Below are 23,587 nucleotides of genomic sequence, written 5' to 3' on the forward strand. Positions count from 1 at the left end.
TCGCCTGTGAAGCCATCTGGTCCTGGGCTTTTGTTTGTTGGAAGGTTTTTAATCACAGTTTCAATTTCAGTGCTTGTGATTGGTCTGTTCATATTTTCTATTTCTTCCTGGTTCAGTCTCGGCAGGTTGTGCATTTCTAAGGATCTGTCCATTTCTTCCAGGTTGTCCATTTTATTGGCATAGAGTTGCTTGTAGTAGTCTCTCGTGATCGTTTGTATTTCTGCAGTGTCAGTGGTTACTTGTCCTTTTTCATTTCTAATTCTATTGATTTGAGTCTTTTCCCTTTTTCTCTTGATGAGTCTGGCTAATGGTTTATCAATTTTGTTTCTCTTCTCAAAGAACAAGCTTTTACTTTTATTGATCTTCGCTATTGTCTCCTTCATTTCTTTTTCATTTATTTCTGATCTGAACTTTATGATTTCTTTCCTTCTGCTAGCTTTGGGGTTTTTTGCTCTTCTTTCTCTAATTGCTTTAGGTGCAAGGTTAGGTTGTTTATTCGAGATGTTTCCTGTTTCTTGATGTAGGCTTGTATTGCTATAAACTTCCCTCTTAGCACTGCTTTTGCTGCATCCCATAGGTTTTGGGTCGTCGTGTCTCCATTGTCATTTGTTTCTAGGTATTTTTTGATTTCCCCTTTGATTTCTTCAGTGATCACTTCGTTATTAAGTAGTGTATTGTGTAGCCTCCATGTGTTTGTATTTTTTACAGATCTTTTCCTGTAATTGATATCTAGTCTCATAGCGTTGTGGTCAGAAAAGATACTTGATACGATTTCAATTTTCTTAAATTTACCAAGGCTTGATTTGTGACCCAAGATATGATCTATCCTGGAGAATGTTCCATGAGCACTTGAGAAAAATGTGTATTCTGTTGTTTTTGGGTGGAATGTCCTATAAATATCAATTAAGTCCATCTTGTTTAATGTATCATTTAAAGCTTGTGTTTCCTTATTTATTTTCATTTTGGATGATCTGTCCATTGGTGAGAGTGGGGTGTTAAAGTCCCCTACTATGATTGTGTTGCTGTCGATTTCCCCTTTTATGGCTGTTAGTATTTGCCTTATGTATTGAGGTGCTCCTATGTTGGGTGCATAAATATTTACAATTGTTATACCTTCCTCTTGGATCGATCCCTTGATCATTATGTAGTGTCCTTCTTTGTCTCTTGTAATAGTCTTTATTTTAAAGTCTATTTTGTCTTATATGAGAATTGCTACTCCAGCTTTCTTTTGATTTCCGTTTGCATGGAATATCTTTTTCCATCCCCTCACTTTTGGTCTGTATGTGTCCCTAAGTCTGAAGTGGGTCTCTTGTAGACAGCATATATATGGGTCTTGTTTTTGTATCCTTTCAGCCAGTCTGTGTCTTTTGGTGGGAGCATTTAATCCATTTACATTTAAGGTAATTATCGATATGTATGTTCCTATTCCCATTTTCTTAAATGTTTTGGGTTTGTTATTGTAGGTGTTTTCCTTCTCTTGTGTTTCTTGCCTAGAGAATTTCCTTTAGCATTTGTTGTAAAGCTGGTTTGGTGGTGCTGAACTCTCTGAGCTTTTTCTTGTCTGTAAAGATTTTAATTTCTCCATCAAATCTGAATGAGATCCTTGCTGGGTAGAGTAATCTTGGTTGTAGGTTTTTCTCCTTCATCACTTTATATCCTGCCACTTCCTTCTGGCTTGCAGAGTTTCTGCTGAGAGATCAGCTGTTAACCTTATGGGGAGTCCCTTGTGTGTTATTTGTTGTTTTTCCCTTGCTGCTTTTAATATGTTTTCTTTATATTTAATTTTTGATAGTTTGATTAATATGTGTCTTGGCGTGTTTCTCCTTGGATTTATCCTGTATGGAACTCTATGTGCTTCCAGGACTTGATTAACTATTTCCTTTCCCATATTAGGGAAGTTTTCAACTATAATCTCTTCAAATATTTTCTCAGTCCCTTTCTTTTTCTCTTCTTCTTCTGGGACCCCTATAATTCGAATGTTGGTGCGTTTAATGTTGTCCCAGAGGTCTCTGAGACTGTCCTCAGTTCTTTTCATTCTTTTTTCTTTATTCTGCTCTGCAGTAGTTATTTCCACCATTTTATCTTCCAGGTCACTTATCCGTTCTTCTGCCTCAGTTATTCTGCTATTGTTCCCATCTAGAGTATTTTTAATTTCATTTATTGTGTTCTTCATCATTGCTTGGTTCCTCTTTACGTCCTTGTTAAATGTTTCTTGCGTTTTGTCTATTCTATTTCCAAGATTTTGGATCATCCTTACTATCATTATTCTGAATTCTTTTTTAGGTAGACTACCTATTTCCTCTTCATTTGTTAGGTCTGGTGTGTTTTGGCCCTGCTCCTTCATCTGCTGTGTGTTTTTCTGTCGTCTCATTTTGCTTATCTTACTGTGTTTGGGGTCTCTTTTTCACAGGCTGCAGGTTCGTAGTTCCCGTTGTTTTTGGTATCTGTCCCCAGTGGGTAAGGTTGGTTCAGTGGGTTGTGTAGGCTTCCTGGTGGAGGGAACTAGTGCCTGTGTTCTGGTGGATGAGGTTGGATCTTGTCTTTCTGTTGGGCAGGTCCACGTCTGGTGGGGTGTTTTGGGGTGTCTGTGGCCGTATTATGATTTTAGGCAGCCTCTCTGCTAATGGATGGGGCTGTGTTCCTGTCTTGCTAGTTGTTTGGCATAGGGTGTCCAGCACTGTAGCTTGCTGGTCGTTGAGTGAAGCTGGGTCTTGATGTTGAGATGGAGATCTCTGAGAGATTTTCACCGTTTGGTATTACGTGGAGCTGGGAGGTCTCTTGTGGACCAGTGTCCTGAAGTTGGCTCTCCCACCTCAGAGGCACAGCCCTGATGCCTGGCTGTAGCACCAAGAGCCTTTCATCCACACGGCTCAGAGTAAAAGGGAGAAAAAATAGAAAGAAAGAAAGAAAGAGGATATAATATAGTGAAGTAAAAGAAAGCTATTATAAAGCCGAGCTATACAGACAAAATCTCACCCAGAAGCATATACATATACACTCACAAAAAAAGGAAAAGGGGAAAAATTAATATATCCTGCTCCCAAAGTCCACCTCCTGAATTTGGAATGATTCGTTGTCTATTCAGGTATTCAACAGATGCAGGCACATCAATTTGTTTGTGGAGTTTTAATCCACTGCTTCTGAGGCTGCTGAGAGAGATTTCCCTTTCTCTTCTTTGTTCGCACAGCTTCCGGGGTTCAGCTTTGGATTTGGACCCGCCTCTGCATGTAGGTCGCCTGAGGGCGTCTGTTCCCTGTCCAGACAGAACGGGGTTAAAGGAGCAGCTGCTTCGGGGGCTCTGGCTCACTCAGGCCGGGGGGAGGGAGGGGTACGGAGGAGGCGGGGCGAGCCTGCAGCGGCAGAGGCCGGCGTGACGTTGCACCAGCCTGAGATGTGCCGTGCGTTCTCCCGGGGAAGTTGTCCCCGGATCACGGGAGCCTGGCCGTGGCGGGCTGCACCGGCTCCCGGGAGGGGCGGTGTGGAGAGTGACCTGTGCTCGCACACAGGCTTCTTGGTGGTGGTAGCAGCAGCCTTAGCGTCTCACGCCCGTCTCTGGGGTCCGCACTGGTAGCCGCGGCTCGCGCCCGTCTCTGGAGTTTATTTAGGCGGCGCTCTGAATCCCCTCTCCTTGTGCGCCGCGAAACAAAGAGGCAAGAAAAAGTCTCTTGCCTCTTAGGCACTTCCAGACCTTTTCCCGGACTCCCTCCCGGCTAGCTGTGGTGCGCTAACCCCTTCAGGCTGTGTTCACGCCGCCAACCCCAGTCCTCTCCCTGCATCCGACCGAAGCCCGAGCCTCAGCTCCCAGCCCCCGCCCGCCCCGGCGGGTAAGCAGACAAGCCTCTCGGGCTGGTGAGTGCTACTCAGCACCGATCCTCCGTGCAGGAATCTCTCTGCTTTGCCCTCCGCACCCCTGTGGCTGTGTTCTCCTCCGTGGCTCCGAAGCTTCCCCCCTCTGCCACCCACAGTCTCTGCCTGCAAAGGGGCTTCCTAGTGCGTGGAAACCTTTCCTCCTTCACAGCTCCCTCCCAGTGGTGCAGGTCCCGTCCCTATTCTTTTGTCTCTGTTATTTCTTTTTTCTTTTGCCCTACCCAAGTACGTGGGGAGTTTCTTGCCTTTTGGGAGGTCTGACATCTTCTGCCAGCGTTCAGTGGGTGTTCTGTAGGAGCAGTTCCCCGTCTAGATGTATTTCTAATGTATCTGTGGGAAGGAAGGTGATCTCCGCGTCTTACTCTTCCGCCATCTTCCCACCTACAAGGCTTATTCTTTTATTTCATTTTCTAAATTATTTTATGTTCTTTTATACTATAAAATACTATACACAAATACTGCACACAAAAATTTGCTAAAACTAAAGGGATAACTGAACATGCTTGTTTATATTTTTATTGAGATATAATTGACATATAAAGCTAGTTTCCAATGTATAACATAATGATTTGGTATTTGTATATATTGCAAAATAATCAAAATAAATCTAGCTAAAGTTCTGTAAGCAACTTTCACATATACAATTATGTATACTGTTATTTAATATATGTATATTACATATACATGAGTATACAATGAAGAACTATAGCGACCTGCTGTACATTATATTCTCATGACTTATTTATTTTATAACCGGAAGTTTGTACCTTTTGATAACCTTGACCCATTTCATCTACTTCCCCACCCGCCACCTCTGGCAGCCACCAATCTGTTCTCTGTACCTATGAATTCTTTTTTTTTTTTTTTCTTAAGATTCCGCATACAGGTGAATTTATATGGTATTTGTCTTTCTCTGACTTATTTCACTTAGCTTAATCAGGCTTATTTATTTCATATGGCCAGGAGTTGCCTGGCATCTAGGAGCACACACACGAGACAGATATAATTTTATACAATTTTGAAGGTCAGCTTCATTTTATCTATATCTCACCAGTCAAAATGGAAGGAGCATGAAATTCAGCCCTGACAGGACAGGGTTTGAGTCCTTCTGCCACCTCTTACTAGCTGTGTGTCCTTAGGCAAGTGATGAACCTCACTTATAGAATGGAGATAATAGTACCTTCTGTGCAAAGTGAAGGCTAAATTAGGTAATGCATGTGAAGTGCCTAGGAACACCTGGAACTAGGCACTCATTGAACGAAATTTAATCACTCCATCTGTTATGTAATATACATGGTATATGATTAAGTGGATTTTTTCTTCCTGTTGCAACAGCTGAAACTCAGAATATCTACTTAATTGTCTCTCTGATCTCATGCCGAATATTTCTATTCTTTCCACCATGATTCCATGCACATTTTCACTTGAACTCGAATTTGGCATAGACTGATTTTTTTTTAAACTAATGGAAGCTTATTCAAGTGGCAATTATTACTTCATGGAAATATTTATCTACCATTCCTTAGTTTCACACTAAGAAGCAAGGGGAAGGTATGTTTTTACTACTAGGCAATTTAACCTTTTTTTTTTCTCTCTCTCACCTCCTATATATCCACTAGGGCCAAGTCAGCTGAAAAAACAAAATCATATAAGCAGACCTCTACTTCATCATCTTGTCTCAGAAACTCCTGCTGACAACACACATTTCATATACCCAAAGTGGGGTGTTCTGAAAGAAAGAGACTCCAGCTCCCTAATTTACTGCCCTCCTTTTATTAGCATCAGATTCCTAAAACATCGCCTGGGTGGCTGGCTATCTCACTGTCAGGAGGCTGAAGCAAGTCACAGGGGGTCCAGGAAGGAGACATTAATGCCAAGTCCCTGCTGACAAGAATACTTGACTACACCCTTTTAAAGTATTAAGCATAGGCAAAGAAACAGGCGAAAAAGACCCGGCTTGCCAAAAAGCCATTACGCAAACCTAAAAATTTGCTACTAAGTTTTTCTTTATAAGTGTTATTTCCATGACAAGCCCTGCTAATTGGTGCTTCAGCTTCAAAAGTATTTCAGTTTTTATATTACAGAAGAGACCTCAGAATCTAATTAGGTATGTTTGTTCGATACACTTGGTTTTTTTTCTACCTGTTGTTCCTATGTTAAATAAAGTAGTGAAAAGAAAAATGTAGGAAGAGTTTTAGGCTAATGCATTAGGTCATAATTTTTCACAAAGTGTTGGGATTTATCCCGGATACAGCAACTCTGCAAAGGCAGAAAAGAAGGAAACTCACCTTGACACTATTTGGAGGAAAGCATGGAGGAAACAGCCCAGTGATAGGGAAATAAAAGAGAACAGGTAATCTAAGTGACAGATATTTGAATTTCACTCCGATCTCAATATCTATAATACACATTATGTAGCATCCCGTGCAGCTCCAGCAATAACCAGACCTTGAGCTCAGGTAATATAAACACACACTTTGGGATCCCACCACACACAACAGTCACAGAACTCTCCCCATTTTAAAACTCTCAGGGGAATTGACACACAGATTTCTACAGTCTGTTAGATTCCAACAGGTCACAACTGGGAGCCCAGAGACTGGATCCAACCTCTTTGTCATAATTTCTTTAGTCAGAGTTTTAAGAATTGGGCAAATTTATATAAAAATCCAGACATCTGGATACTCTGAGGGGAAAAAAGTCAGATCTTGGCACACGAAGGCCCACAATCCCCCAGGGCAACAATTAGATGAAGCTAAGAACACCTGTCCCTCGTGGGTGGGTTATGTGTTTGCTAAGGCAGCCCATCCACCTTTCCCACCTCTATTGCTTCCCTGAGCCTACAGGCATTTGACTATACCTAAGATTATTTTTCTCTTTTTCTTTTCTTTTTCTTATATTTTGGACTGTGTCACACAGCACGCGAGATCTTATTTCCCCAACCAGGGATCAAACCTGCAACCCCTGCAGTGGAAGCCCAGAGTCCTAACCACTGGACCAGCAGGGAAATCCTAACATGGTTTTTCAAGTGCTTATTAATATAGTGGTAACTAGTTTCTCACAGTTGTTTGGGCTAGAAGTTCAAGGTGTCGGCAGGGTTGCCTTCTTCTGAAGCCTCTCTCCTTGGCTTGGAGATGGCTTTCTTCTCCCTGTGTCTTCACATGGTCTTTCCCTCTACTAGTCTGTGTCCTAATCCCTTTTTATAAGGTCACCAGTAATACTGGCTTAGGATCCACCTTAATGACCTAGTTTTATCTTAATTACCTTTAAAGATCTTATTTCCAAGTACTACAACATTCTTTTTTTTTCTCGTCTTTATTGGAGTATAATTGCTTTACAATGTTGTGTTACTTTCTGCTGTACAACAAAGTAAATTAGCTATACGTATACATATATACCCATAACTTCTCCCTCTTGAGCCTCCCTCCCACCCTCCCTATCCCACCTCTCTAGGTGGTTACAAAGCATCTAGATGATCTCCCTGTGCTATGCGGCTGCTTCCCACTAGCTATCTAATTTACATTTGGTATTGTATATATGTCCTTGCCACTCTCTCACTTCGTCCCTGCTTACCCTTCCCCCACTGGGTCCTCAAGTCCATTCTCTACGTCTGTGTCATTATTCCTACACCACCACTAGGGTCATCAGTACCATTTTTTTAGATTCCATATATACGCATTAGCATACAATATTTGTTTTACTCTTTCTGACCTACTTCACTCTGTATGACGGACTCTAGGTCCATCCACCTCACTACAAATAACTCAGTTTCGTTCCCTTTCATGGCTGAGTAATATTCCATTGTATATATGTGCCACATCTTCTTTATCCATTCATCTGTTGATGGACATTTAGATTGCTTCCATGTCCTGGCTATTGTAAATAGAGCTGCAATGAACATTGTGGTACATGTATCTTTTGAATTATGGTTTTCTCAGGGTGTATGCCCACTAGTGGGATTGCTGCGTCATATGGTAGTTCTATTTTTAGTTTTTTAAGGGGCCTCCATACTGTTCTCCATAGTGGCTATATCAATTTACTTTCCCACCAACAGTGCAGGAGGGTTCCCTTTTCTCCACACCCTCTCCAGCATTTGTTGTTTCTAATTTTTTGATGATGGCCTTTCTGACTGGTGTGAGGTGATAGCTCATTGTGGTTTTGATTTACATTTCTCTAATGATTAATGATGATAAGCATCTTTTCATGTGTTTGTTGGCAATCTGTATGTCTTCTTTGGATTGGGTTGTTTATTTTTTTGATATTGAGCCGCATAAGCTGCTTGCATACTTTGGAGAGTAATCCTTTGTCAGTTACTTCATCTGCAAGTATTTTCTCCCATTCTGAGGGTTGTCTTTTTGTCTTGTTTATGGTTTCCTTTGCTGTGCAAAAGCTTTTAAGTTTCATAAGGTCCCATTTGTATATTTTTGTTATTTCCATTACTCTAGGAGGTGGGTCAAAAGGATCTTGCTGTGATTTATGTCATAGAGTGTTCTGCCTATGTTTTCCTCTAAGAGTTTTATCATGTCTGGCCTTACATTTAGCTCTTTAATCCAATTTGAGTTTATGTTTGTGTATGGTGTTAGGGAGTGTTCTAATTTCATTCTTTTACATGTAGCTGTCCAGTTTTCCCAGCACCACTTATTGAAGAGGCTGTCTTTTCTCCATAGTATATTCTTGCCTCCTTTATCAAAAATAAGGTGACCATATGTGCATGGGTTTATCTCTGGGCTTTCTATCCCGTTTCATTGATCTATATTTGTGTTTTTGTGCCAGTACCATACTGTCTTGTTTACTGTAGCTTTGTAGTATGGTCTGAAGTCAGAGAGCCTGATTCCTCCAGTCCAGTTTTCTTTCTTAAGATTGCTTTGGCTATTCAGGGTCTTTTGTGTTTCCACACAAATTGTAAAATTTTTTGTTCTCGTTCTGTGAAAAATGCCATTGGTAGTTTGATAGGGATTGCACTAAATCTGTAGATTGCTTTGGGTAGTATAGTCATTTTCACAATGTTGATTCTTCCAGTCCAAGAACATGGTATGTCTCTCCATCTGTTTGTATCGTTTTTGATTTCTTTCATCAGTGTCTTATAGTTTTCTGAGTACAGGTCTTTTGTCTCCACAGGTAGGTTTATTCCTAGGTATTTTATTCCTTTTGTTGCAATGGTTAATGGGAGCGTTTCCTTAATATCTCTTTCTGATTTTTCATTGTTAGTGTATAGGAATGCAAGAGATTTCTGTGCATTAATTTTGTATCCTGCTACTTTACCAAATTCATTGATTAGCTCTAGTAGTTTTCTGGTGGCATCTTTAGAATTTTCTATGTATAGAATCATGTCAGCTGAAAACAGTGACAGTTTTACTTCTTCTTTTCTGATTTCAATTCCTTTTATTTCTTTTTCTTCTCTGATTGCTGTGGCTAAAACTTCCAAAATTATGTTGAATAATAGGGGTGAGAGTGGTCACTCTTGTCTTGTTCCTGATCTTAGAGGAAATGCTTTTGGTTTTTCACCATTGAGAATGATGTTGGCTGTGGATTTGTCATATATGGTTTTTATTATGTTGAGGTAGGTTCCCTCTATGCCCACTTTCTGGGAAGTTTTTATCATAAGTAGGTGTTGAATTTTGTCAAAAACCTTTTCTGCATCTACTGAGATTATTATATTGTGTTTATCCTTCAATATGTTAATATGGTGTATCACATTGATTTACGTATATTGAAGAATCCTTGCATTCCTGGGATGAACTCCACTTGATCATGGTGTATGATCCTTTTAATGTGATGCTGGATTCTGTTTGCTACTATTTTGTTGAGGATTTTTGCATCTATGTTCATCAGTGATATTGGCCTGTAGTTTTCTTTTTTTGTGACATCTTTGTCTGGTTTTGGTATCATGGTGATGGTGGCCTCATAGAATGAGTTTGGGATTGTTCCTCCCTCTGCTATGTTTTGGAAGAGCTTGAGAAGGATAGGTGTTAGCTCTTCTCTAAATGTTTAATAGAATTCACCTGTGAAGCCATCTGGCCTGGGCTTTTATTTGTTGCAAGATTTTTAATCAGTTTCAATTTCAGTGCTTGTGAATGGTCTGTTCATATTTTCTATTTCTTCCTGGTTCACTCTTGGAAGCTTGTACTTTTCTAAGATTTGTCCATTTCTTCCAGGGTATCCATTTTATTGGCATATACTTGCTTGTAGTAGTCTCTCATGATCCTTTGTATTTTTGCTGTGTCAGTTGTTACTTCTCCTTTATCATTTCTAATTCTGTTGATTTGAGTCTTCTCTCTTTTTTTCTGATGAGTCTGGCTAATGGTTTATCAATTTTGTTTATCTTCTCACAGAACCAGCTTTTAGTTTTATTGATCTTTGCTATTGTTTCCTTCATTTGTTTTTCATTTATTTCTGATCTGATCTTTATGATTTCTTTCCTTCTGCTAACTTTGGGTTTTTTATTCTTCTTCTTCTTCTTCTTCTTTCTCTAATTGCTTTAGGTATAAGGTTAGGTTGTTTACTTGAGATTTTTCTTGTTTCTTGAGGTAGGATTTTATTGCTACAAACTTCCCTCTTAGAATTGCTTTTGCTGCATCCCATAGGTTTTGGGTCATCGTGTTTTCGTTGTTTTTTGTTTCTAGGTTTTTTTTGATTTCCTCTTTGATGTCTTCAGTGATCTCTTGGTTATTTAGTAGCATATTGTTTAGCCTCCATGTGTTTGTATTTTTTACAGTTTTTTTCCTGTAATTGATGTCCAGTTTCATAACGTTGTAGTTGGAAAGGCTGCTTGATACGATTTCAATTTTCTTAAATTTACTGAGGCTTGATTTGTGACCCAAGATGTGATCTATCCTGCAGAATGTTCCATGTCCATGAGAAGAACTTGTATTCTGTTGTATTTGGGTGGAATGTCCTATAAATATCAATTAAGTCCATCTGGTCTAATTTGTTATTTAAAGCTTGTGTTTCTGTATTTTCTGTTTGGATGATCTGTCCATTGGTGTAAGTGGGGTGTAGAATTCCCCTACTATCATTGTGTTACTATCGATTTCCCCTTTTATGGCTGTTAGCATTTGCCTTATGTATTGAGGTGCTCCTATGCTAGGTGCATAAATATTTACAATTGTTATATCTTCTTCTTGGATCAGTCCCTTGATCATTATGTAGTGTCCTTCTTTGTCTCTTGTAATAGTCTTTATTTTAAAGTCTATTTTGTCTGATATGAGAATTGCTACTCCAGCTTTCTTTTGATTTCCGTTTGCATTGAATATCTTTTTCCATCCCCTCACTTTCGGTCTGTATGTGTCCCTAGGTCTGAAGTGGGTTTCTTGTAGACAGCATATATACGGGTCTTGTTTTTGTAACCATTCAGCCAGTCTATGTCTTTTGGTTGGAACATTTAATGCATTTACATTTAAGGTAATTATCGATATGTATGTTCCTGTTACCATTTTCTTAATTGTTTTGGGTTTGTTATTGTAGGTGTTTTCCTTCTCTTGTGTTTCCTGCCTAGAGAGTTCCTTTAGCATTTGTTGTAAAGCAGGTTTGGTGGTGCTGAATTATGTTAACTTTTGCTTGTCTGTAAAGGTTTTAATTTCTCTGTTGAATCTGAATGAGATCCTTGCTGGGTAGAGTAATCCTGGTGTAGGTTTTTCCCTTTCATCACGTTAAATATGTCCCGCCACTCCCTTCTGGCTTGCAGACTTTCTGCGGAAAGATCAGCTGTTAACCTTATGGGGATTCCCTTGTATGTTATTTGTTGTTTTTCCCTTGCTGCTTTTAATATTTTTTCTTTGTGTTTAATTTTTGTTAGTTTGATTATTATGTGTCTCGGCAAGTTTCTCCTTGGGTTTATCCTGTATGGAACTCTCTGCACTTCCTGCACTTGATTGACTATTTCCTTTCCCATGTTGAGGAAGTTTTCAACTATAATCTCTTCAAATGTTTTCTCAGACCCTTTCTTTTTTCTTCTTCTTCTGGGACCCTGCCCCTCTAATTCAAATGTTGGTGAGTTTAATGTTGTCCCAGAGGTCTCTGAGACTGTCCTTAATTCTTTTCATTCTTTTTTCTTTATTCTGCTCTGTGGCAGTTATTTCCACCATTCTGTCTTCCAGCTCACTTATCCGTTCTTCTACCTCAGTTATTCTGCTATTGATTCCTTCTAGAGTATTTTTAATTTCAGTTTTTTTTGTTGTTCATTACTGTTTGATTGCTCTTAATTCTTCTAGGTCCTAGTTAAACATTTCTTTTATTTTCTCCATTCTATTTCTGAGATTTTGGATCATCTTTACTATCATTACTCTGAATTCTTGTTCAGGTAGTTTGCCTATACCCTCTTCATTTATTTGTTCTTGTGGGCTTTTATCTTGCTCCTTTTTCTGTAAGATATTGTTCTGTCTTCTCATTTTGTCTAATTTACAGTATTTGAGGTCTCCTTTCCCTAGGCTGCAGGGTCGTAATTCCTCTTGCTTCTGTTCTCTGCCCCTGGTGGTGAGGTTCGTCCAGTGTCTTGTGTAGGCTTCCTGATGGAAGGGACTGGCTCCTGCGTTCTGGTGAATGGAGCTGAGTCTTTTCTCTCTGATGAGCAGGGCCATGTCAGGTGGTTTGTTTTAGGGTGTCTGTGAGCTTAGTATGACTTTAGGTAGTCTGTATGCTGATGGGTGGTTTTGTGTTCCTGTCTTGTTTGTTGTTTGGTGTGAGGCATCTAGCACTGGGGGCTGCAGGCTGTTGGGTGGAGCTGGGTCTTAGATTCAGATAGAGGCTTCCATGAGAGCTCTAGGAGATTAATCTTCCCTGGGGCTAGGAATTCTCTAGTGGTCCAGTGTCCTGGCCTCAGTGCTGCCACCCCAGAGCCTCAGGCCTACTTCCAGTCAGGCAACCAAGACCCCACAAGTTGCTTGTCCCAGCAATGAAAGGGATTAAAAAAGAAAAAAAGACTATCAAAACCCCAGACAAATGGTAAAAAGGAAAATCAAACAAACAAAAACAGAAACAAGGAAACACACACACACACAAAATAAACAAAAACAGAACCAAATAAAACAAAAAGCAAGAGAACAATCAGACAAACAGAAGTACCCCAAAATAAAATCAGACAATTAGAATCAAAACTAACAAAAACACAAAACCTAAAAACAAAACCAAATCATTGTGCCAACTGAAAAATAAAGCAAAGAGACAAAACAAACAAATAAAAATGATTTTTTTAAAAAAGGGAAAAAACACAGAACAACTGAAAAGCAAAGTAGAAATGAAATATACAAAAATAAAAAATATATTAAAGAAAAAGAAGAAACAAATAATGAAAAAGAACAACAGAAAAGCATGGTAAAAATAGAAATATATAAAATAATAAAAATTTAAAATGTTATAAAACACGAAGATCCCAAAAGACTAAATAAAAAAAAACAACAACAAACAAAAACAAAAAGCCAGAACCAACAACAGAATGAATCAAAACATAATAAAAATATTAGTAATAATTATGTTTCCCTGAGGTCTCAGCTGTAAGTGTCCTTGCACACACTGTGAGCCACAGCCCACCTCCGCCTCCCCAAGAGGCCCTCCTCTGCCTCTGGGCTGGCCTTTGGACTTGCTGTGAGTCCTGTGGGGACAACTCAGACTCTGATCTTGCCCAGTTCCTGCGTGTGCTGCCCCCAAAGTCCACAGCTGCCAGAGCTAGACCATTTTCATTTGTGGGAACACTCATTGTCTACTCAGATATTCCATAGATGCAGGGTCTACCTAGCTGATTGCAGGGATTTAATCTGCAGCTTGTGGAGCTGATAGAAAGATTTTTGATCCTCTTCCTTTGTTGCCCCTTCCCTGGGGTTCAGCTTTGGTTTTACCCCCACCTCTGCATGTGGTCCACCCACAGGAGTCTGGTCCTGAGGCTGCCTTGGAGCTCTTGGGTCTGCCCCATTGTGGACAGGGCACAGAGGTGGTACGACTGCTTGGATCACAGGAGCCCTGGCAACGTCAAATGCACAGGGAAGCCAGTGGTCACGGGCACAAGAGATATAACTCTAGTGAGGTCCTTTTCTGGTGCCTGGCATAAGGCGCGTGAGGGCCAGTACTGGCCGGGCTTTTCTAGTGCCCAGCCGCAGACGCGTGAGGGCCAGCCCTGAGAGGGCTTCTTGTATTGTCCATCAGCAGGCGCTGGCGTGTGGGGAGAGAGAGGCTACAATAGTGGCTCCTCCCCCTGTGTGTGACTAAGCAACAGTGCTCTGCTTCCCTGCTGCAGATTTCCTCCCTCCCATCCCCTCAGTCCATCTCCCCACAGCCAATAGCAGTTCTCATCCTGGATCTGTTCTCAAATCCCCACGCTCCAGTTCCCAGCCCCCTTGCACACCTGTGAACACACTTCCCAGTCTGGGGCATATAGGGCCGTGGTACGGACTGTCTATGTTGTTCTCACTCTGTCCCATCTGCCACAGATCAGCCACTTCACCCACTTCCGACAGCATCAAATGCTTCCCTTCTGTCCCAGTCTATTTCCCCGTCAGAGAGGGGGTTTCCCCGAATTCGGGAATCTCTCCTTTGCTTCAGCTCCCCTGCCCCGGGGCACAGGTCCTGTCCCGCTTCCTCTCCTCCTCCTTCTCCCTTCTTTTTTCAGTCCTACTCAGTTACCCAGGGATCTTTATAATCCTTTCCAATGTCCAAGGTCTTCTTCTAGTGTACAGCTGGTGTTCTGTGAGAATTGTTGCATCTGTAGATGTATTCCTGATGCATCCGTGGAGAGAGATGAACTCCACATCCTCCTACTCCTCCGCCATCTTAACTCTGCCTCCAGGTTCTAAGAACATAAGATTTTGGAGGGGTGCAATTCAGCCCTTAAAATTTCTAAAGATAACAAAGCAAAAATTAAGTTCAGTCTATTCTGCTACCATCCACATTTCTGTATCAATTAGCGTAAACAAAATTGGTAAATGGGTCCAGGTTGTCTGTGTAAACTAGAAGTCTTATTGGTTCATGGAAATAAGCAATAGCACCTAAATGCAAAATCACAAACAGAGATGAAAAAAGAAATCTCTGGAGCGTACTACACTGGTTTCCACTTAAGCAAATGTTTTTCTCTTTGGCTTAGATGAGACCCTTGCTCTGATTTGGAAGAGCTCATTGCATTGTTCTCCCTGACCATTCTGTATTTTGTCCTTTTTCCAGAACTCAGCCTCCTCAACCCTTTATTAGTCCCCTCTCTTTCCATCAAGCTACCTCCACCATTTTTAAAATTAAGATATAATTGACATATATATATTATATATAATTGACACTATAATAAACATCATATGATTTCAGGTGTACAACATCATGATTAAAAACTTGTGTATATTTGTGAAATGATTACTACAATAAGTCTAGCTAATATCCATCACCACAGAGCTAAATTTTCTTCTTGTGCTGAGAACAAAGATCTATTTTCTTAGTAATTTGCACATATAAAATACAGTATTGTGAACTATAGTCATCATGCTGTATATTAGTTCCCAAGTACTTACATATTATAACTGGAAGTTTTAACTTTTTACTTCACGCATTTCACCTGCTTCCCACATCCCAACACTGGAAACCACCATTAAGTTCTCTTCATCTATGAGTTTGACTTCTTGGGGTACTTTTTTTTTGGATTCCACATGTAAATGAGATCATAAAGTATTTGTATTTCCCTGTATTTGACTTTCACTTAGCATAATACCCTCGAGGTCCATCTGTATTGTTGCAAATGAAAATATTTCATTTTTATGACTGAATAATACTCCACTGTATATATACATATACCACTTCCTCTTCATCAATGGGCACTTAGGTTGCTTCCATGTCTTGGCGATTGTAAATAATGATGTGAAGGATGTGAGGGTGCAGACAGCATTTCACGTTAGTGTATTTGTTTCCTTTGGATAAATGCTCAGAAGTGGAACAGATGGATCCATGAACTAGTTCTATTTTTAAATTTGGGGGGAACCTCCATACTGTTTGCCACAATGCCTACAGCAATTTGCATTCCATCTAAAGGGCACAAGGATTTCCTTCTCTCCACATCCTTGCCAACACTTGTTAATTTTTTTCCAGTTTTATTGAGGTATAATTGACATACAGCACTATATACATTTAAGGTGTACACCACTACAGTGGTTTGACTTACCTATATTGTGAAATGAACACCGCAGTAAATTTAGTTAGCATCCCTCATCTCATTAAGAAACAGTAAAAAGAGGAAGCAAAAAAGAAAAAAAAACCTGTTTCATTTTCCTTATTATAACTCTTTAGGATATAATTTCTGAACAAATTATATATATATATATATATATACAGCATATATATACAGTGTTAACTATAGTCATACTCCTGTACATCATATCCCTAGTACATATTTACCTTATAATGGAAGTTTGTCACTTTTGACCACTTAGATCCAGTTCCCCCTTCACCCAATCCCCTGTCTTTTGTAACCACAAATCACATCTCTTTATCTATGAGGAGTTTGGTGGTTACTATTGCTGTTGTGGTGGTGGTGGTGGTAATTTTGTGGTTCCATATATAAGTGAGATCATACGGTATTTCTATTTCTCTGACTTGTATTATTTAGCCTAATACCCTCAAGGTCCATGCATGTTGCTGCAAATGGGAAGAGTTTCCTTCCATTCCATTCCAATGGAATACTTTTCTATTTGCGTATATACACCACATCTTCTTTATCCATTCATTCATCCATGGATGCTTCAGTTGTCCCATCTATCTATGAACATGGGGGTGCTGTTGTAAACAGAATAATATTTTTCATTTCTTTTTCAGATAATCATTGTTAGTGCATGGACACATTATTGAATTTTGTATGTTAATTTTTGTGTCCTGCCACTTAATTCAGGTGGATGATTAGATCTAAGAATTTTTTGAATTTTCTATATGTAAAATACTGTCACCTGCAAATAGAGACACTTGTCCTTCCTTTCCAATTCCGAGGACTTTTATTTCTTTCTGTACCCTTTTATCTCTAGCTAGGACTCCCAATACTATGTTAAATACAAGTGGTGAGAGAGCATCCTTTTCTTGTGCCTGGTTTTAGAGGAAAAGCTTTCAGACTTTCACCACTGAGTATGATATTACATATGGACTTGTCATATATGGCCTTTATGTTGATGTGTGTTCCTTCTTTTTTTTTTTTTTTTTTTTTTAAAAACTTTTATTTTTTTTTAAATTTTTATTTATTTATTTATTTTTAATTTATGGCTATGTTGGGTCTTCGTTTCTGTGCGAGGGCTTTCACTAGTTGTGGCAAGTGGGGGCCACTCTTCATCGCTGTGCGCGGGCCTCTCACTATCGCGGCCTCTCTTGTTGCAGAGCACAGGCTCCAGACACGCAGGCTCAGTAATTGTGGCTCACGGGCCCAGCCGCTCTGCGGCATGTGGGATCCTCCCAGACCAGGGCTCGAACCCGTGTTCCCTGCATTAGCAGGCAGATTCTCAACCACTGCGCCACGAGGGAAGCCCAATGTGTGTTCCTTCTATATTGAATTTTCCAGAGTTTTTTTTTTTTTTTTATCATGAAGAGATGTTGACTTTTGTCAATATTTTTAGATGATCATGTGCTTTTTTTCCCTTCCATTTTATTAATGTATTGTAGCACATTGATTGATTTTTGTGTACGCTGAACCATCCTTGCATCCCAGGGATTAATCCCAATGGATCATGGAGAATGGTCCTTTTAATGTGCTGCTGAATTCAGTTTGCTAGTATTTAAGTAAGCATTTTTGTACCTATATTCATTGGGGATATTGGCCTGTACATTTTTGGTAGCATCCCTGTCTGGCTTTGGTATCGGGGTAATGCTGGCCTAAAAACATGAGTTTGGTAGTGTTCCTTCTAAGATCTTTTGGAAGAGTTTGAGAAGAATTGGCATTGCATCTTCTTTCAATGTTAGGTAACATTCGCCAGTAAAGACATCTGGTCCTGGGCTTTTCTTCATTCGGAGGTTCTTCGTTGCTGATTCAATCTACTTCCTGGTCTGTTTAGATGTTCTGTTTCTTCATGATTCTGTCTTGGTAGGTTGTATGTTTCTACGAATTTCTTCTTTTCTTCCAGATGGCCAGTTTGTTGGTATACAGTGGCTCATAGTAGCCTGTTAGGTTCCTTTGTATTTTTGTGATATCAGTTGTAATGTCTCATTTTTCATTTCTAATTTTGTTGATTTGGATCCTCTCTCTTTTTTCCTTGGTTAGTCTAGCTAATGGTTTGTCAATTTTGCTTATCTTTTCAAAGAGCGAACTCTTAGTTTTGTTTATTCTTTCTATTGTTTTCTCGTTCTCTATTTCACTTATTTCTGCTGTAATCTTTATTATGTCCTTCCTCGTGCTAATTTTGGGCTCAGTTTGTACTACTTTTTCTACTTCCTTAAGGCAGGAGTTAGGGTGTTTTTTTGAGATCTTTTGTTCTTAAAGTAGGCACTTATTGCTATAAAATTCTCTGTTCGATCTGCTTTTGCTTTATCTCATAAATTTTGGCATGTTCTGTTTCTATTTCCATTTGTCTCTAGACATTTATTTCTCCTTTAATTTCTTCTTTGATCCATTGGTTGCTCAGAAGAGTGTTCATATCCATGCATTTGAATTTTCCCATTTTCTTCCAGTTATTGATCTCTAGTTTCATACCATGGTAGTCAGAGAAGATAGCTGGTGTGATTTATTTCTTCTTAAATTTGCTAATGTGGCCTCACACATGATGTATCCCCAAAAAATGTTTCATGAGTGCTTGAGAAAGATGTGTATTCTGATGCTGTTGGATAGAGTGTTCTATACATGTCTCCTAGGTAACTTTGGTCTCTAGAGTTGTTCAGATGCTCTCTTTGCTTATTGACTCACTGTCTGGATGACCTAAGCATTGTTGAGAATGGGGTATTAAACTCCCATTTATGATCAGGAGGTAGTTCTATTTTTAAACTTGGGGAGAACCTCGATAGTGTTTGCCACAGTGCCTACAGCAATTTGCATTCCCATCAACAGTGCACAAGTGTTCCTTCTCTCCACCTCCTGGCCAACACTTGTTAATTTTTTTCCAGTTCTATTGAGGTAAAATTGACATACACCACTATGCACATTTAAGGTGTACACCATTACAATGGTTGGACTTACCTATATTGTGAAATGAACACCGCAGTAAATTTAGTTAGCATCCCTCATCTCATTAAGAAACAATTAAGAAGAGGAAGCAAAAAAGAAAAAAAATATACTGTTTTTTTTTCTTATGATAACTCTTTAGGATATACTTTTCTTAACAACTTTTATATATATCACCCAAATGTGTTAACTATAGTCTCCTTCCTGTACATTATATCCCTAATACATATTTATCTTATAACCAGAAGTTTGTCCCTTTTGACCACTTTGATCAAGTTCCCCCTTCCCCTAACCCCCGTCTCTGGTTACCACAAATCTCATCTCTTTTTCTATGAGGAGTTTGGCAGTTGCCGTTGTTGTTTTGTGGTTCCATGTATAAGTGAGATCATACAGTATCTCTCTTTCTCTGACTTGTATAATTTAGCATAATGCCCACAAGGTCCATTCATGTTGTTGGAAATGGCAAGATTTTTCTTCCTTTTAAATGGAGTAAAATTCCATTGGTATATACACTACATCTTCTTTATGCATTCACCCGTCCGTGGATGCTTCAGTTGTTCCCTGTCTTGGCTATTATGAATAATGCTGCTGTGAACATGGGGGTGCTGTTGTGAACGGAATCATTTTCTTCATTTCTTCTTCAGATAATCATTGTTAGTGCATGGACACATTACTGAATTTTGTTTGTTAATTTTGTGTCCTGCCATTTAACTCAGGTGGATGATTAGATCTAAGAATTTTTCAGATTTTCTATATATAAAATACTGTCATCTACAAATAGAGACAGTTGTTCTTCTTTCCAATTCCAAGGCCTTTTATTTCTGTCTATAGCCTTATTTCTCTGACTAGGACTTCCAATACTGTGTTAAATACAAGTGGTGAGGGAACATCCTTTTCTTGTGCCTGATTTTAGAAGAAAAGCTTTCATCCTTTCACCACTGTGTATGATATTACATATGGACTTGTCATATATAGCCTTTATGTTGAGGTGTGTTCCTTCTATACTGAATTTTCCAGAGTTTTTTTTTTAATCATGAACAGTTGTTGGATTTTGTCAGTTTTTTTAGATCATGTGCTTTTTTTCCCCTTCCATTCGATTAATGTAATATAGCATATTGACTTATTTTTGTGTATGCTGAACCATCCTTGCATCCAAGGGATAAATCCCAATGGATCATGGCGAACGATCCTTTTAACGTGCTGCTGAATTCAGTTTGCTCATATTTAAGTAAGCAATTTTCAGCTATATTCATCAGGGATGTTGGCCTGTACATTTCCAGTAGCATCCCTGTCTGGCTTTAGTATCAGTGTAATGCTGGTCTCACAATATGAGTTTGGTAGTGTTCGTTCTAAGATTTTTTGGAAGAGTTCAGTTAGAATTGGCATTGAGTCTTCTTTAAATGTTAGGTAACATTCACCAGTATAGCTGCTGATGTATAGCTATTCCTGCTGTTGTATTCTTTTTGGTTTTTTTTGGTTACTATTTGCTTGAAATATCTTTTTCCATCTCTTCCCTCACAGTCTCTGTGTGTCTTTAAAGCAAATATAAATCTCTTATTGGCGGCATATCTTTTACCTAGTTTTTTATCCATTCAGCTATTTAATGTCTTTTGATTGGAGAATTTAATCCATGTACGTTTAAAGTCATTATCGATTGGAAAGGACTTACTATTGCTATTTCCTTAATTTTTTATTGCTGTTGTGTAGACTCGTTGTTCCTGGTTTCTTATCCTGTTGACTGTTTTTTTCTGATGTCTTTCAGTATCTATGCTTGACCTCTTTATCATGTTCTTTTGTGTAGTTACTATAGGTTTCTCCCTTTTGGTTACAATGTCTTACATAAAATATCTTAAAATTATAACAGCTTATTTTAAACTGGTAACAACTTAACTTTAATAGCATTCCTAAACTCTACACTTCCTCCTCCCCTCCACATTTTAGGTTATTGATGTTACAGTTTATATATTTTTTATTTTCTGTTAATAATAAATTATTGTAGTAATTGTTATTTGAGTTATGATTATTGAGTTATGGTTATTTTCACTATTCTAACTTTAAAACTAGAGTTTAAGTGCATTAAGCACCTCCTTTTCATTGTTACAGAATCTGACTATATACTTAACCATTTCAGTTAGTTTTACACTACCTTCTTATTTTTTTATGATGTTAATTGGCCGCCTTTTACTTCCGTTCAGGGAACTCCCTTTAGCATTTCTTGTAAGCAGGTCTTGTGGTGACAAACTCCCTCCACTTATGTTTGTTTGGGAAATTCTTTATCTTCTTCATTTCTGAAGGACAGTTTTATCAGGTGTAGAATTCTAGGTTGATCAGGTTTTTGATTTCAGTATTTTGAAGATACCATCCCATTCTCTCTAGCCCTGAAATTTTTCTGTTGAGAAATCTGCCTGTTACCTTATGGGGTTTCCCTTGTATGTAACTTCTGTCTTTCTCTTGCCATTCTCAAAATTTTCTTTAACTTCTGCCAATTTAATGATAATGTGTTGTAGTGTAGCCTTATTCAGGTTTAACCTCTTTGGGGTCCTTTGTGACTCACAGATCTGGATGTCCATTTCTCTCCCCAGGTTTGGGAAGTTTTTGACCATTACTGCTTTAAATATAATTCCTGTCCCTTTCTCTTTTCCTTCTGAAATTGCCATCATGCAGATATTGTTTCTTTTGATGGTGTCCCATAATTCCTGAAGGTTTTTTTCATTCCTCCCTCCCTCCTGACCCAGTAATTTCAATGTCTTCTAGATCACTGATTATTCTGCACAGTCAAGTCTGCTTATGAACCTCTAAATTTAATTGTTCAGTTCAGTTATTGTATTTTCCTGCTCTAAGATTTCTGGATTTTTTTTTTTTTAATTTATTTATGTTTGGCTACCTTGGGTCTTTGTTGCTTCACGCGGGCTTTCTTTAGTTGCATTGAGTGGGGGCTACTCTTTGTTGTGGTGCATGGGCTTCTCATTGCGGTGGCTTCTCTTGTTGTAGAGCACGGCCTCTAGGTGCACAGGCTTCAGTAATTGTGGCTTGCGGGCTCTAGAGCGCAGGCTCAGTAGTTGTGGCGTGTGGGCTTAGTTGCTCCGTGGCATGTGGGATCTTCCCAGACCAGGGCTCAAACCCATGTCCCCTGCAATGGCAGGCAGATTCTTAACCACTGCGCCACCAGGGAAGCCCTGGATTGTTTTTAATGGTTTGCATGTCTTTGTTGAACTTCTCATTTGTTCATGCATTGTTTTCCTAACTTGGTTTAGCTGTGTGTTTTTGTAGTTCACTGAACTTCTTTGAGGGTTAATTTGAATTATTTGTCTGATTGTTCCTAGATCTTCATTTCTTTAGGGTTAACTTTTGGATCTGTATTAGTTTCCTTTGGTGGTGTCATGTTTACCTCCTTTTATGTGATCCTTGATTCCTTACATTGGAATCTGTGCATTTGAGTAAGTGATCCTCTCTTCCAGACTTTACAGGTTCCCATTGTCAGAGAAAAGTTAATCACCACTCAGCTCAGTCTGGGCTGCTGGACATGTCTGCTGGTGATATTCTTGGGCAGGTGGTGCTTGCTATCTGGGTATATATTTGGGTGTGGCCACTGCCAAGCTCTGAGGTTCGGGGGGCGGGTGCCACTGGCTGAACAGTTGGATAAAACTGCTGGCTTGATTCTCTGCTCAAGTGAGGCTAGAGGATGGGCTCTGCAGTCACCTGGGTTCTCTAGTCAGGCTTACTAGGCAGTCAGGATTGGGTACTATATACGCAGCAAAGGTGGAGCTATGAATTAGCTTCCCTGCTTTGGCAGGATAGCAGGACTGATCCCAGGGCCTGCACAGCTTGTTCTCTGGAGACCCAAATCAGGTGACTATGTACTGAATTCCCTGGTCAGGTGGGGCCAATGGTTTTATTCTGCAGATGGGAAAAACCATGGGATGTGCTCTCTGTGTCAAGCTCCATGGCAAGCATGGCTGTTGGATGGGCTCTACAGCTTCCGTGTGCTCTAGTTAGGTTCCCTTTGGGTAGGCTGAAGGCTGGATTCAGGAATTGGTGGGGCTGCAAATGTTTCCCTGTTGGGGCACAGTGGGAGACCCAACCTCAAGGCCAGTAAGGCTCTTTGTGGTCTTGACTCAAGTCATCCTGTGCCCCAAGTTCTCTGGCTGAACAGGGCCACTGGATTGCTCTACAGACTATCAGCTTTGCCTACTGATGCTCTACTTGTGTTGCTGGGCTGTGCAGCCCAGCTTCCAGGCATTCATGCCAGCTTTTCTGGTTAGGCAGGGCCAAGAGCTACACCCAACCTGCCAGCTGGCCTGTGGCTAAGCCCCCCTGCCTGGATTGGGGCAGAACAGGTTCCACAACTATTGAGGCTCTTCATTTGAGGGTCTGAATCAGATAAGACATGTACCTGCCAAGTTCCTGGTCAGATTGCTCCACTGACTTGGTTCTGCAGATAAGCAAAGCTGCTCTTGGCACTTGGGCACTGAAGGTATGAACTCAGTCTCTCAAGATCTGAATGCTGGTGATTGCAAGCCTCTCCCCCTTCTCCATCACAGTCAGATTCCCAGTGGTCAAGCCCTGAGGATTCTCCTGCACCCTCCACTGGAGACCAGAATAGCAGCTCCCACAATGCTGGGTGACACC

The 23,587-nt window shown here is 39.8% G+C and overlaps 1 long non-coding RNA gene across 1 annotated transcript in view; it reads left to right on the forward strand.

Moving 5' to 3' along the window:
- Positions 1-23,587, forward strand: part of LOC309658879 — a 294,436-nt gene that overhangs the window by 245,435 nt on the left and 25,414 nt on the right. The window lies entirely within an intron of this gene.

Source organism: Balaenoptera physalus (assembly GCF_965194825.1).
Source record: "Balaenoptera physalus genome assembly, chromosome: 3".
NCBI lineage: Eukaryota > Metazoa > Chordata > Mammalia > Artiodactyla > Balaenopteridae > Balaenoptera > Balaenoptera physalus.